The sequence below is a fragment of the Chiloscyllium punctatum genome, chromosome 4, assembly GCF_047496795.1.
Source record: "Chiloscyllium punctatum isolate Juve2018m chromosome 4, sChiPun1.3, whole genome shotgun sequence".
In the NCBI taxonomy this organism is placed as follows: domain Eukaryota; kingdom Metazoa; phylum Chordata; class Chondrichthyes; order Orectolobiformes; family Hemiscylliidae; genus Chiloscyllium; species Chiloscyllium punctatum.
In genome coordinates, this window is record NC_092742.1 from 44,974,551 (window position 1) to 44,989,790 (window position 15,240).

The 15,240-nt window shown below is 41.9% G+C and overlaps 1 long non-coding RNA gene across 1 annotated transcript in view; it reads right to left on the bottom strand.

Moving 5' to 3' along the window:
• Positions 1–1,511: 1,511 nt before the first annotated feature.
• LOC140475931 (uncharacterized) overlaps positions 1,512–15,240 on the bottom strand; it is a 46,079-nt gene continuing 32,350 nt past the window's right edge. Inside the window, exons 3-4 of the long non-coding RNA XR_011960362.1 lie at positions 6,920–6,983; positions 1,512–4,046 (exon numbers count right to left, since the gene is read on the bottom strand). This is a non-coding gene — a long non-coding RNA (uncharacterized lncRNA). The remainder of the gene's footprint in view (positions 4,047–6,919; positions 6,984–15,240) is intronic.

Genomic DNA, 15,240 nt, shown 5'->3' on the forward strand with positions numbered 1-15,240 from the left:
GAAAATTCTGGAACTCCTCACAAATAGGCAATAAGATGTAAGAGCAGCAGTAGGCCATTCAGCCCAACCTGCCAGCACCTGGCCTATATCCCTCCAAACCCTTCCTATTCATATACCCATCCAGATGCCTTTTAAATGTTGCAATTGTACCAGCCTCCAACTAATGGAGATAAAGGACGATAAATGCCCTGGCAGCTCATTCCATACACGTACCATCCTCTGTGTGAAAAAGTTGCCCCTTAGGTCTCTTTTTATATCTTTCCCCTCTCACCCTAAACCTATGCCCTCTAGTTCTGGACTCCCCGACCCCAGGAAAAGATTTTGTCTATTTATTTTATCCATGCCCCTCATGACTTTGTAAACCTCTATAAGGTCACCTCTCAGCCTCTGACGCTCCAGAGACAGCAGCCCCAGCCTGTTCAGCCTCTCCCTATAGCTCAAATCCTCCAGCCCTGGCAACATCCTTGTAACTCTTTTCTGAACCCTTTCAAGTTTCACAACATCTTTCCGATAGGAAGGAGAACAGAATTGCACGCAATATTCCAACAGTGGCCTAACCAATGTCCTGTACAGCCGCAACATGACCCCCCAACTCGTGTACTCAATACTCTGACCAATAAAAGAAAGCATACCAAACGCGTTCTTCACTATCCTATCTACCTGCGACTCCACTTTCAAGGAGCTATGAACCTGCACTCCAAAGTCTCTTTGTTCAGCAATACTCCCAAGGATCTTACCATTAAGTGTCTAAGTCCTGTTAAAATTTGCTTTCCCAAAATGCAGCACCTCGTATTTATCTGAATTAAACTCCATCTGCCACCTCTCAGCCCACTGGCCAATCTGGTCAAGATCTGAGGTAATCTTCTTCGCTGTCCACTACACCTCCAATTTTGGCATCATCTGTAAACTTACTAACGATACCTCTTATGTTCACATCCAAATCATTTATATAAATGATGAAAAGTAGTGGACCCAGCACGAATCCTTGTGGCACTCCACTGGTCACAGGCCTCCAGTCTGAAAAACAACCCTCCACCACCACCCTCTGTCTTCTACCTTTGAGCCAGTTCTGTATCCAAATGGCTAGTTCTCCCCGTATTCCATGTGATCTAACCTTGCTAATCAGTCTCCCATGGGGATCCTTGTTGAATGCCTTACTGAAGTCTGTATAGATCACATTTACCGCTCTGCCCTCATCGATTCTCCTTGTTACTTCTTCAAGAAGCTCAATCAAGTTTGTGAGATGTGACCTATAGTTACATTTTAGGAGAACGTGAGGACTGCAGATGCTGGAGATCAGAGCTGAAAATGTGTTGCTGGAAAAGCGCAGCAGGTCAGGCAACATCCAAGGAGCAGGAGAATCGACGTTTCGGGCATGAGCCCTTCTTCAGGAAAGATTCCTGAAGAAGGGCTTATGCCCAAAACGTCGATTCTCCTGCTCCTTGGATGCTGCTTGACCTGCTGCGCTTTTCCAACAACACATTTTCAGCTATAGTTACATTTTATCTCCCTCCCTTTTTGAATAAGGGTATTACACTGGCAGTTTTCCAAACCTTTGGGACTTTCCCAAAATCTAAAAATTGTTGAAAGACTACTACCATGCATCCACTATCTCTGTAGCTACTTCTTTTAATACCCTACAACACAACTCATCAGGTTCAGGGCATTTATCGGCCTTTATCTCCATTAGTTTTCCTAACACTTTCTTGCTGGTGATAGTTATTGTGTTGATTTTTTCTCCCCCTTGGCTATTTAGTCATTTTGAAAAGCTATTAGTGTCTCTTACTGTGTAACTATTAACACTCAATACATAGTAGTTCCTTCTATATTTGAAAATACAGAAACAAGAATTCAGTAAGTAACATGTAAACATGGTCAAAAGTACGGAACTCATTTTGTTAACCATTTTGCAACTGAAAGAGTAAAGATCAGGCTTCACAATTTCAATCAATGAAGTAGTTAAACACAGAGGTGGAGAGTTCCCAGCCCTGACTGTTGTGGGCTATGTTGAGAATGGAAAATCAAGAGATATGTCCAACACAGGGCTTCTCAACATTGAGAGCATTTTCCAACTGAGTGTTGAATGGCAAAGTGAGATTCTCACTAGTGAGTGGCAAGAGGCCTACCTACATGTATTCATATGCATTAGTACTTCATTACTCATAAATATCACCTCATTAATAGGCAATTTCCCATTCTCCCACTAACCAAATAAAAACTTGTTGCTGACAATCCCCAACATGAAAAGGAGAGTGATGAACACACAACTGCAGCTCACTGCTTACTCCTCTGGACCACCATCTCAACCAGCTGGCACCAGTGTTTGAGGGTATTCCCCATGGGCAGTGACCGCAGCACCCGCGTCCACAAATCCTAGCATCTGAAACATACACAAATCCTAGCAGCCTCACTACGTTATCATGCTACACCTCCAATTCACTCACAGCATGAATCTGCTTTTTAATGCTGTACTATAGAGTACAGGGGCATTTTCCATTGAACAGGAATGGGACCTCTCTCATTAATTGAATGAGGGAGCACCTCAGGGCACTCAATAGCTGTTTCACTCACTTTGTACCTACTTCACAGTAAATGCTTACCTTGTCTCGACGTTTTGCATTTTGTCACTTAAACCAGGTCTTAAAGGCTCACCATCTTGCCCTGCTGTTCAGCACAGACACAAATCCAGGCAGCATGCCATGGTTGTCAGCAATCATCTGTGAAGGGGGTGGAAATGTTGCTGTTTGGCACTATACCACAACAATGTCAAATCTGCACCAGGTGCCAGCTGTGTACAGTACATACCAAGCACACTGAAAGTGCTTCAACTAAATGACCATGTTTCTTCAATAAAGGAAATTAATCCTCAGTCATGTCAAAGGAGAAACCCCTCAGGCAGGGATTCCCAGCACAGTCAGTCAGAACAACTTCCCATATTAGATGAAGGCTTGAGTAGAGTCTGTTGACTGTTCTGTGATCAGGGTCAGGGATTTTGCCCATTTACAGTCTGGGGATTAGGCCCTGGTCAGCCTTGTGGGTCCAGTGGAACCAATCCGGGGAACAGCGGGAAGACTACGTGAACAGGTATCAGGGTGTGATCACTGTCATTCAGGCTATCTGTTTAAGTCCCTCAAGTGGGTTGATCGTGGAGTTCTGATCAATAAGGATCATGGGAAGGTGGTTATCAGGGGCTAATGTTGTAGATGGGAACCTGCAGGTTCAATTCTGGGGATTGGAGGCAGCAAGAAATGTTTTGGGATGAAGAGGGGCATAACGATTGTGAAGCTGCACAACTAAACATATGCCGGGAGAGATGATAAAGCTTCGACTAGAAAGAGGTAGGTGCAGGAGGAGGGTGTGTCGTTGACAGTTAGCAAATCCCTGCTTCCCTAGTGAGGACAATGCATTACTAGAACTGTCATGTTTATTCAACATGCCCAGGCTAGGACGAGGGGATAAATTGGGGAGATGAACGGTTACATAGATGGGTTGGAAATTTCAAAGCCTGTTGGGTTGACTGGGCAGGTTACCCAGGGCATGTGTACATCTGAGGGTTCACCATGGGTAAGAGGTTGAATCTAAAACTTAATGCGTGAAGAGCAACCACTGATTCCTTGCATCGTGCTGTAAATAACAATTGCACAACGAAGCTGAAAATGTCTTCCACCACACCCTGAGGGGATGGGGTGAGTGCTTCACTCTGTGAAGCCCTTCACAAACACTAACGCTAGGATACACCAGTGAGCACTACCTCCTGAACCTTAGGTATTAATCTGCTGTGTGCATCAAACACTCTTCCCTACATCATGCAATATTATAGAGTCATAGAGATCTACAGCATGGAATGATGCCCTTCAGCCCATCTTGCCCTCACCAGCTAAAACAGCCATCTAATAATTATAATCCCATTTGAATTGTGAATTAATCCCACTAAAGCACTGTGTCAGGTTTCAGGAGACAGCCTTCAGGATGCATCCTCTGAGGCATCCATGCTGTCTTCATGTCTTGCAGCACCATCCTCTTCACTGCGCTAATGCCACATGTGCCTATAAAGATAGAAGAGAGAGTACATCATGATTAAGAGATCAAGTTTCAGGCATTTTAAAAATATATTCCCAGTGTGAGTAGTGGAGAGCAGCACAGCAATGTACAATGTTTCTCAAATGGTTACTAGGAAATGGATATTTCTGAGTCTCCTCTGGACTTCTCCCAGTCCCAGGAGGATCAAGATCTTCTCTTCATTGCAGGTGAGGAGCTGAATGTAAGGTGTCCATCTTGGCTCCTCAGGACTGTTTTCTCCTGGGATGAGAGATAGGGAGGGGTTGAGTGAGGTAATAGAGTAATAGGTGAAAGTGGGTCATAGCACTGTTAGTGCTGGTGCAGGTGGGTGAAAGGTGGTGAGTTGTCCTGAGGGCGCAGGCAGTGCAGGGACCACGCAGAATTAGAGATGAAGGGTTTGGTGGGTGAGGGAGAGTGAGGGAAGAGCATGAGCCTTTGGTGGGAGGTGGGTAAAGAAGCGGAGACAGAATGAAGAGCGAATTAGCAGAAAGAAGATGGTGGTATCTAACCTGGCAGAGCAGAGAAGTCATTGATCTTCTTTCCACAGTGCTGGATATTCCTCTGTATAGTTGTGACCACACTGAGCTGGGTGGTGACAATGCTGGCATGGTCTGCTATTGCGGTCTTCCCTGCCAGTCCTGAGACACAAAGATGTCTTTCCTCTACACCACCCTGTCCACAAGGATCTCCAGATCGCAGACTGTATTGTGGGTTGCCAGTTCCTATTTATCTGCCAAATCTGGGGCTAGTTCATCAAACTGCCGCCCCACACTAACAATACTTAACACAATGGTCTTTCAAATATGATGCTGGTGCCGGGGTGCTTGGAGATATACATTTAGTTCCATCATCTAAATTATTAATAAATATTGTGAATAATTGGGGTCCAAGCACTGATTCCTCTGGTATCCCACTAAGATTTAAGCACTTAGCCAGAGACTTTCCCCAGGGCAGGATTGACTGGTACAAGGAGTCATTGTTTGAAGATATTAGGCGGAAGGTATAAAAGAGACATCAGAGGTAGGTTCTTTACGCAGAGAGTTGTGAATGCATGGAATGCGTTGCCAGCTGTGGTGGTGAAAGCAGAGTCATTAAGGACATTTAAGAGACTGCTGGACATGCACATGCATAGCAGTGAGTAGAGGGGTGCGTAGGTTAAGTTATTTTATTTTACATTGGGATTAACACTCGGCACAACATCATGGGCCAAAGGGCCTGTTTGTGCTGTACTTTTCTATCTTCTATATTCTGAATGATTTATCTTGTTTGCATAAGTTATTTAGCACTTCAGTGAAATGTTCTCTTTCTTTCAAAATTATTTAAAGCAATTTTAAAGTATTGGATTTTTTAATCAATTGCAGTGTTACTTGGTTAATGGTTGCATCATCAATAGACTGATTACTTTCTGTCAGAATGCCTCCCGAGCTAAGCTCTTGCTGGATTATGAGAGTTGGCATGAAAAGGGTGGTGGGTGGGGCTTATGAGTTGGTACTGAATTGACAGAGAGACTATAATGTACCATGATTCAGGGCAGATGGAATATTAAGGAGTAGGTCCCTCGGCATGAGCAGTATCAGGGGTCTTGGGGGGTGGTAGATCCATGGCTTAGTTTAACACAGGGGTTATGAAGGGACACAGGGTTGGGAATGTTAGCATGGGATGGCATGGATAGAGAGGGAAATGCAGGTATGAGAGTAGGATTGATGCTTTACATTTAATCTTTCATTTAAACTTTTATCTCAGTGCCAAGAGTTCTAGCTAGGCCCTATATCCAGCCTGCCTCAGGAATAGTCAGTTTCTTCCACTCTTCCCAGGTAATCCAGACTGACTCCCAACACATCAGGCCACTGGACTGAAAATTGGGAAATGGGACCAGCCATTTTTAAAGGCCAGGCATGTAGAGCCAGGATCTCTTCCTGCATCTGCACCCTCCCCTCCCCTCCCTTCCCTCTCCCAACCACTATCACCTTCTCCCTGGAGGTACAAAAGTCAGAGTAAAAATATCTCTTGCTGTGATTAGGTTCACCTATCTTTTGATAAGGTGCAGTTTCAACATAAAAAAACTTTCTTTTTAAAAGCTCAATATGTGAAACCAACTAATGAAATGACCAATTAATTTGAGACCTAAATACATTTTCATAGTGAGCATTCCTGTGCAATAATTAAGAGAACATTTGAAAACCTATCTTTAATGAACAAAAAAAAGTTTGTTGACTTGTCACGTAGTTTAGACTGATTCAGATTTGAAAGAAACTAATTTGTTAAACTCACTAATCGAATCAGAATTTATGTCTTTTAAAAACTTAAGACATTTTACTTACAAATTTGGAAATGATCTAAAGTGGATATTGAAACAAGCTTGAAATGTTTATGCAGTAAATCTCCGAAAGAATGATGTGGGTAAAGATATGGATGAAAGGTAATTTCTCTGGTGGTTGTTGTGGTTAGGATGACAAAAAGCAAAAGCTGCCAGGCCCTGTCTTATTAAACTCTTTTAGGCTTTTATTATACTCATGATACAATCTAAAATCATTTTCTGCAGAATGCAAGCTAGAGTCCCAGGCCTGAGATATACTGTCATTCTCATCACAATACATGTTGCACAAAAAGTACATGAACATGCAAAGGTTGGCTTCTGGGCAGTTTGTTTCAATTCTGAGAGATGACATGCTGCAACATCCCATTGATCTTAGTATTGTAAAGCAGTTTTAAGAGTTTGCAGACAGTCCAATACATCACCTGACATGTTCCAAATTGAAGTCACAATACAATTGGCTTGAGGTGCAGTTAGCATAAGACTGCCCACTAGTGGTCATCTCATAATTGTTGATTTAATTAGCCAGTAAGGTAAGACACCAACCTGTTAACGGCCACTTTTATGCTGACCTGATTCTCAAATTCTCAGCATTGCGTGTATTCAAAAGCTGTAAGTTAAATAGAGTGGTTTTACATAAAGAACCAAAATCTCACAGCGCTCACCCTACAAATCATCATCACTGTTATTAATCTCTCAGTTCGGTGCAGTGCTCTTACAGTGCCCTCTCCACGTGAACTTGTGTGAACTTCATGGTCCACCTGGATAGCCAGCTCAGCCAAACCCAAGCATTACCTAAACAATGTACAAATGAGGGTAATGATCGTATCTTGCTTGCTTCATGGTGCAAGATCACAGCCTCCTCAGTTTCTCATTCTAGCTGGGATTGTTTAAGTGTGTAAACCAGGGGTCAAATCAAGGACAATACTAGTGTGTAATGCTGGCACCACATGTAGAGATCTATTAACTACTAGCTCCAAAAGTACCAATTAAAAACAAGAGGTGAGTTTACCCATGCCAAAAAAAAGCACAAAGCAAAACAGACATGTAATGCCCATAATATTGTTGTGGAATTTCTGAGCGCTCTTTTAACATAACTGACTTTGTTGGTACTGTACAGGATTTATTACTTGTGCCACTAAAATATGACTTTAAGGAAGGACAATTGTTCAAACAAACCCAAAAGAACATTTTGGCATAAATTCTATTGTATTGCAGTACAAGCTGCTGATTAATACAGACATTGTACGTTTAAGACAGTTACTGAGGGAGGATATTCCTGGAAATATATCCAGGGAAGTTATTGGGTGGATCAGAGAAATAAGAACGAGATAATCACCTTATTGGGATTGTATTATAGACCCTCTAATAGTCAGGGGGAAATTGAGAAACAAATTTGTAAGGACATCTCAGTTAACTGTAAAAATAATAGGGTAGGGGATTTTAACTTTCCAAACATTGACTGGGACTGCCATAAGTGTTAAAGGTTTAGATGGAGAGGAATTTGTTAAGTGTGTACAAGAAAATTTTCTGATTCAGTATGTGGATGTACCTACTAGAGAAGGTGCAAAACTTGACCTACTCTTGGGAAATAAGGCAGGGCAGGTGACTGAGGTGTCAGTGGGAGAGCACTTTGGGGCCAGCGACCACAATTCTATTAGATTTAAAATTGTAATGGAAAAGGATAGGCCAGATCTAAAAGTTGAAGTTCTAAATTGGAAAAAAGGCCAATTTTGATGGTATTAGGCAAGAACTTTCAAAGCTAATTGGGTGCAGATGTTCACAGGTAAAGGAACCATTGAAAATGGGAAGCCTTCAGAAATGAGATAACAGGAGTACTTAAGAGAGAGAAATCAGGAGGGCAAAAAGGGGACATGAGATAACTTTGGCAAATAGAGTTAAGGAGAATCCAAAATTACAAATACATTAAGGACAAAAAGATAACTAGAGAAAGAATTGTGGCCCTCAAAAATCAGTGAAGTGACCTTTGTGGGGAGGTGCAGGAGATGGAGGAGTTACTAAACGAGTATTTTACATCAGTATTTACTGTAGAAAAGGACAGGGAAGATAGCGAATGTAGGGACATAGATGGTGACATCTTGAAAAATGGCCATATTACAGAGGAGGAAGTGAAATGCATAAAAGTTGATAAATCCCTAGGACCTGATCAGGTGTACCCTAGAACTCTGGGGGAAGCTAGAGAAGTGATTGCTGGGCCTCTTGCTGAGATATTTGTATCATCGATAGTTACAGGTGAGGTGCCTAGAGATTGGCTAACGTGGTGCCACTGTTTAAGAAAGGTGGTAAGGACAAGCCAGGGAACTATTGACCAGTGAGCCTGACGTTGGTGGTGGACAAGTTGTTGGAGGGAATCCTGAGGGACAAGATGTACAAGTATTTGGAAAGGCAAGGACTGATTAGAGATCGTCAACATGGCTTTGTGCGTCAGAAGTCATGTCTCACAAACTTGATTGAGTTTTTTAAAGAAGTAACAAGGAGGAACGAGGAGGGCAGAGTGATGGATGTGATCTATATAGACTTCAGTAAGGCATTTGACAAGGTTCCCCATGGTAGACTGGTTGGAAGGTTACATCACATGGAATACAGAGAGAACTAGCCATTTGGATACAGAATTGGCTCAAAGGTAGAAGACGGAGGGTGGTGGTGGAGGGTTATTTTTCAGACTGGAGGCCTGTGAACAATGGAGGGCCACAAGGATCCGTGCTGGGTCCACTACTTTTTGTCAGTTACATAAATGATTAGGATGTGAGCATAAGAGGAATAGTTAGTAAGTTTGTAGATGACACCAAAATTGGAGGTGTAGTGGACAGCGAAGAGGGTCACCTTAGATTACAACAGGATCTTGACCAGATGGGCCAATGGGCTGAGAAGTGGCAGATGGAGTTTAATTCAGATAAATGCAAGGTGCTGCATTTTGGGAAAGCAAATCTTAGCAGGACTTATACACTCAATGGTAAGGTCCTAGGGACTGTTGCTGAACAAAGAGGTTGAATAGGCTCGGACTGTTTTCCCTGGAGCGTCAGAGGCTGAGGGGTGACTTTATAAAGGTTTACAAAATCATTAGTGGCATGGATAGGATAAATAGACAAAGTCTATTCCCTGGGGTGGAAGAGTCCAGAACTAGAGGGCATAGGTTTAGGGTGAGATGGGAAAGATATAAAAGAGACCTAAGGGGCAACTTTTTCAAGCAGAGGGTGGTACGTGTATGGAATGAGCTGCCAGAGGAAGTGGGGGAGACTAGTACAATTGCAACATTGAAAAGGCACTTGGATGAGTATATGAATAGGAAGGGCTTGGAGGGATATGGGCCGGGTGCTGGCAGGTAGGACTAGATTGGATTGGGATATCTGGTCGGCATGGACGAATTGGACCGAAGGGTCTGTTTCCATGCTGTGACTCTAAATGACATCACAACAAATGATGCGCCAGTACAAAGGTACATGCCTCACCTTCAGTCATTCTTTCTGTGTAATGGAATCAATGCAAAGCAATCAGTCAGGTAGATAAGTGTCCAGCTTACAGTAACATCAGTAAGCACAAAACCCAGACTACATGTGATATTGTAGCCTTCTAAGTAGTTAGGTTTGGAAATAAACTTGAGATCTCTGACTCAAGAAGACATTGACTATCTGTGGTATATATTACATAGACTAGCGTATGCTAAACCACAAATGGCATCAAATACATTTCTACAATTTGGTCAGAATCTCACAGAAATGAAGGCAATAGAACCAGATAATGTGAATGAAATATTCACACTTCCAAGAAATATTGAAATAAGATCTCATATTATAAAAAACTTCCATCAGCAAACTTTATTGTTCATCACTTGTCATGCTTCACATGCAAATTCCATACAGGAATGAGTACCTAGGGAATCCATTCTTGTAAGTCTTTGAACATTTCTCTTCTGAAAAGTACTTTATTGTATATAAAGTGCTCAGAATGTGCAAAGGTTATGAAAGATGTCAAAAAAGTACAAGTTCCTTTCATCTTCCCTCTCCAACCACAACATAGGTTCATAGAATCATAGAATAACTGCATGGAGGCCGGTACCTCTAGGACAGCCCATCCCATAACCACCACCCCCGGGGTGACAGTGCTTAGAATGGCCACTTTCCTGATTTGCCCAGGTTAACAACTCCAATCAATATCTCATGGTCAACAAGATCCATATTGTTCCAATCACATCATCCCATATAGGAAGGGAGATTTACTCATATCTTTACATTGATGAGAAGCTCTCCCAGTAGTTTTAAGTGACCTGGTGCTACGCTGCTATGGGTTTCAGCCCTTCAGAAGCTCATGACTGATGATTGACAGGTTTGCAATGCTGAGGGCATCATGGTGGATATTAATGAGAGGTGGATAGAGAGCAGACGTTCAGTCATCCTGACAGAGGGTAACAAGAGCCTTTCCTACAGCACCACTAGTACTACCATGGGCTATAACACAACACCTCACTAATCTGAGCAGGAGTAGACTGCAGGAACTGAGTGACTTCTTGAAAACTTCTAAAAAGCGAAAGGAGATAAAGCTGTTTGTGGGAGGTCCTCAGCTCCAAGACATTGTTGCAGGAGTTTTGCAGTATAATATCTAAGGCCTTCAGTTGCCTAAACCATGACTTTTCTTCCAATGTAAACCAGAGAATTACCATAATAGTGTAACAGTGAGAAAGTGAGAGGAAGAGCAAAGGACATTTAAAGTTGAAATTTCAATAAAATGTACAGTGCACAAAACTTACCATGATGAAACTAGGAAGTATATATGGGTAACAAACAGAAAAGATGACAATAGAAAAAAACATTACAACCCAGAAATACCTAGCCACAGGATTATAAGTAGAACTTCAGTGTATTGATATTAAACTAGAAACCAATAAAAATGTGGACTTATTACCCAGAAGAAGAGGAAGAAGAAAACCAATCAAGAGAAGGAAGTGATCAGAAACAGATTAAGGAGATCGGATAAAACACCAGTCTGCAGCATGGGAGGAAATGTATAGAATGTCATAATGATGATGTAATAATCATGTCAATCATGTGATTAAGTAACCAAACTGGAAACCCCTACCTTGTGTTGAGATAATGTCTGCATAGAACAAAATGCAAATAAAGACTTCTTACAGAAAGCACCATGGACTCAAGCACCATACTTTGGGAGACTAAATAGTGCAAAACCCTAAACACACAGCAAAACAAAAAACAAAACAATGTCTATCCAATCTTTCTTCTTAGATAAAATTTTCCAGTTCTTGCAAAATCCTGATAAATGTCCAGAGCAATCACATTTTCCTGTAGCAATATGTCCCTCTGTTTCTCCACACTATTCATATGCTCTCATTTAACCTGAGCTCCCTTGACTTATTTGCAACTTGTAAAATGAATTACTTCACACTTCTGTTGACTGAATTCTATCATTCTACCTTACACCTTTTTGACCAGCTGACAATCTCCAGCTTCTCTCCTCACTGTCAGCCACACAGTCTACTTCTTTATCATGTGAAAGCTCAACACACACCTGCATTTGTCTACATTATAAATATAACTTCAAAAAAGCAAGGGACAAAAAAACTGTGTCCTGTGGAACAACTGCTGATGACAACCTTTTGGTTGCAAAAACAACCATCAGCCATTACTATATTCTTCCTGCCATTAAAACAATTTTAGGTTCAATTTGCCACTCTCCCTTGGATCCCAATGGCTGTTACTGTAGTATACCCACACCAAATGGATTGCAGGAGTTCAACAAGGCACCTCAATATCACCTTCCACAGATGCTGGGTAATAAATACTGGCCTTGCCAATGGTGTTCACATCACAAGAGTCAATTTAAAACAAATTATGCAGTATCAGTCTAACCTGTAGCACTAGTCTCACAACAGGCAATGAAGCCTAGTTTCTAGTTGAAGTGCTGCTGGGGAGCAAGCAACAACTGTGAGAGGCTGGTTACAGAAGTTCTGGAGGTGGCCACTCATTCCAAGACAGATTGTACAGTGGAATTCCACAGATACTAGTAATGGACATGTCCATACTTACAGACACGGTGTTGCTAATAATATAATCGCTGATCCTCAAGGAGAAAGTGAGGCTGCAGATGCTGGAGATCAGAGTCGAGAGTGTGGTGCTGGAAATGCACAACAGGCCAGGCAGCATCCAAAATTGCTGATCTTCCTCAGACATGATTCATCTTATTGCATAGCCCTAAGCCCAATCCACGTGTCCTCCTCTCTGTCCCATACAGTAAAGTTAAAGGAGGACATTATCTCCCTGATGCTGTTCCTAACATGAGTACATGTTCCTGCTGTGTGTTTTCTCATGTGCAGGTCTCTCTACAACATGCTATCAATCCTAGCCAGGCACTAATGTTGTACTGGTGCTTTTGAATGATAGTGTGTCTGCAGGAAAGTTATTCCCTCCAAGGTGTCATCTCTGGGAATTTCTTGAGAACGTTCTTACTGCTAAGAAATGCATAACAGGAAAGAAGAAGGAGATGAGGTTGTGGATGCCACTAAGAGGCTGAATGTTTGCACATGAAAGGCATGACATTATTGGTTGAATTTTTGAGGTTGGTACAGTTGCTTGAAGTATACACAGTAAAACAAGGAACAAGCTGCTCTGTGGATTTGCTAGCATTGCCAGCTCTTATTCTATTTATTCCTGTCGTGTCCCTTATTTCCGGTGCCTGCCAGATGAGAGTTGCACTCCACCCCCACATTTTACTTCTTCCCTGAGTGTCGTAATCTACATCTGCAGAAGGTGGAGAGGATTATAAACGATTACAGAGAAGGCAGGTGCACAAGAGAAGGTAAGTTTTGCTTCTTCTCTAGCAGATACATCTGCATTTTAATAAAGAAAATTTTCTTGAATGCATTTAACAAATTCCTCACCTACATTTGCAACAATATAACTCTTGTTTCAGGCTAAACACGTCTGCTGGGTAACTTGTTCCCTGAACTACTTCCTCATGCAGTGGATAAGCTGACAGGGGCAAGAAACAAGGTATTGGGACAGCAGGGAGATATTGAATGAGCAGTAAGTGGCTTGAGTGAGAATACTCATAAAGGGAGGTGCAAGTTATGCAAATGACAGTGAATGAGATAGGTGTTAGTGATAGGAGGACAGGCTGCAAGCTTTGGGAATTGTGATGATTTATGGACATTAAAACTTTTATTTAATTTGGATTTCAATATATACACATGTCCATGTTGATTACTTTGTGAAAGATTTTCCTTTAAAAAACAAAGTCAGAGTGTCCTTCCGGAACCACAATTTAACTTTAACATTTTGTCAGAGTAGGCAACTGTGTCTACACAATAGGTACAGGGCAGGCCAAAAGCTTTGTTTTCAGAAGGAAGGCTTTAGATTCGTTCAGAAGATACTAGTGCTGTATTTAGAAACCAGTTTAATTTCTCTCCGGGAAGTAGTTCAGGGAACAAGTTACCCAGCAGACGTGTTTAGCCTGAAACAAGAATTATATTGTTGCAAATGTAGGCGATTTTAACTTTCCAAACATTGACTGGGACTGCCTGACATTTAAGGGCTTGGATGGGGAGGAGTTTGTTAATTGCATTCAAGAAAATTTTCTTTATTAAAATGCAGATGTATCTGCTAGAGAAGAAGCAAAACTTACCTTCTCTTGGGAAATAAGACTGGGTAAGTGACTGAGGCGTTAAAAGGGGCCAGTGATCATAACTCTAGTTATGAAAAAGAACAGGCCATATACAAAAGTTCAAGTAAGAGGAAGGCAAATTTTGATGGAATGAGACAGGAACTTTCAAAAGTTGATTGAAGTAGACTGTACACAGGGAAAAAAAGATTTCTTGGAAACTGGGAGGCTTTCAAAGCTAAGATGACAAGAGTTCAGAGGCATTATGTTCCTGTTACAGTAAAGGGCATGTAGACAAGCAGGAGGCTGGAAGAACACAGCAGGCCAGTAAGCTTCAGGGGGTGGTGAAGTTGACATTCTGGTACCATCAGTTGCAATCACAGCAGTATGTGAGGAGTAAACGTGAGAGGTTATTTCATGTGCTCTTGTGATTGATGACAATAGACAATAGGTACAGAGTCGGCCATTTGGCCATTCGAGCCAGCACCACCATGCATTATGATAATGAGTGATCATCCACAATCAGTACCCTTATCCCCATAACCCTAATTCCACTATCTTTAAGAGCTCTATCCATCTCTTTCTTGAAAGCATCCACTGCCTTCCAGGGCAGAGCATTCCATACATCCACCACTTTCTGGGTGAAGAAGTTTCTCCTCAACTCTTGACTCTATTTAGATAGTAATCTGCCTTCCTGTTCTTGCCACCAAAGTGGATAACCATACATTTATCCACATTAAACTGAATCTGCCATGCATCCGTCCACTGACCTAGCCTGTCCAAGTCACCCTGTATTCTCATAACATCCTCCTCACATTTCACCCTGCCACCCAGCTTTGTGTCATCAGCAAATTTGCTAATATTACTTTTAATACCTTCATCTATATCATTAATGTATTTTGTAAACAGCTGTAGTCCCAGCACCGAATCTTGTGGTACCCCACTGGTCACCACCTGCCATTCTGAAAGGAACCTGTTTATCACTACTCTTTGTTTCCTGTCAGCCAGCCAATTTTCAATCCAAGTCTGTATTTTTTCCCCGATACCATGTGCCCTAATTTTTCTCACTAATCTCCTATGTGGGACTTTATCAAAGACTTTCTGAAAGTCGAGGTACACTACATTCACTGGCACACCCTTGTTCATCTTTATAGTTACATCCTCAAAAAATTCCAGAAGATTAGTCAAGCACGGTTTCCCCTTCATAAATCCATGCTGACTCTGACCTATCCTGTTAC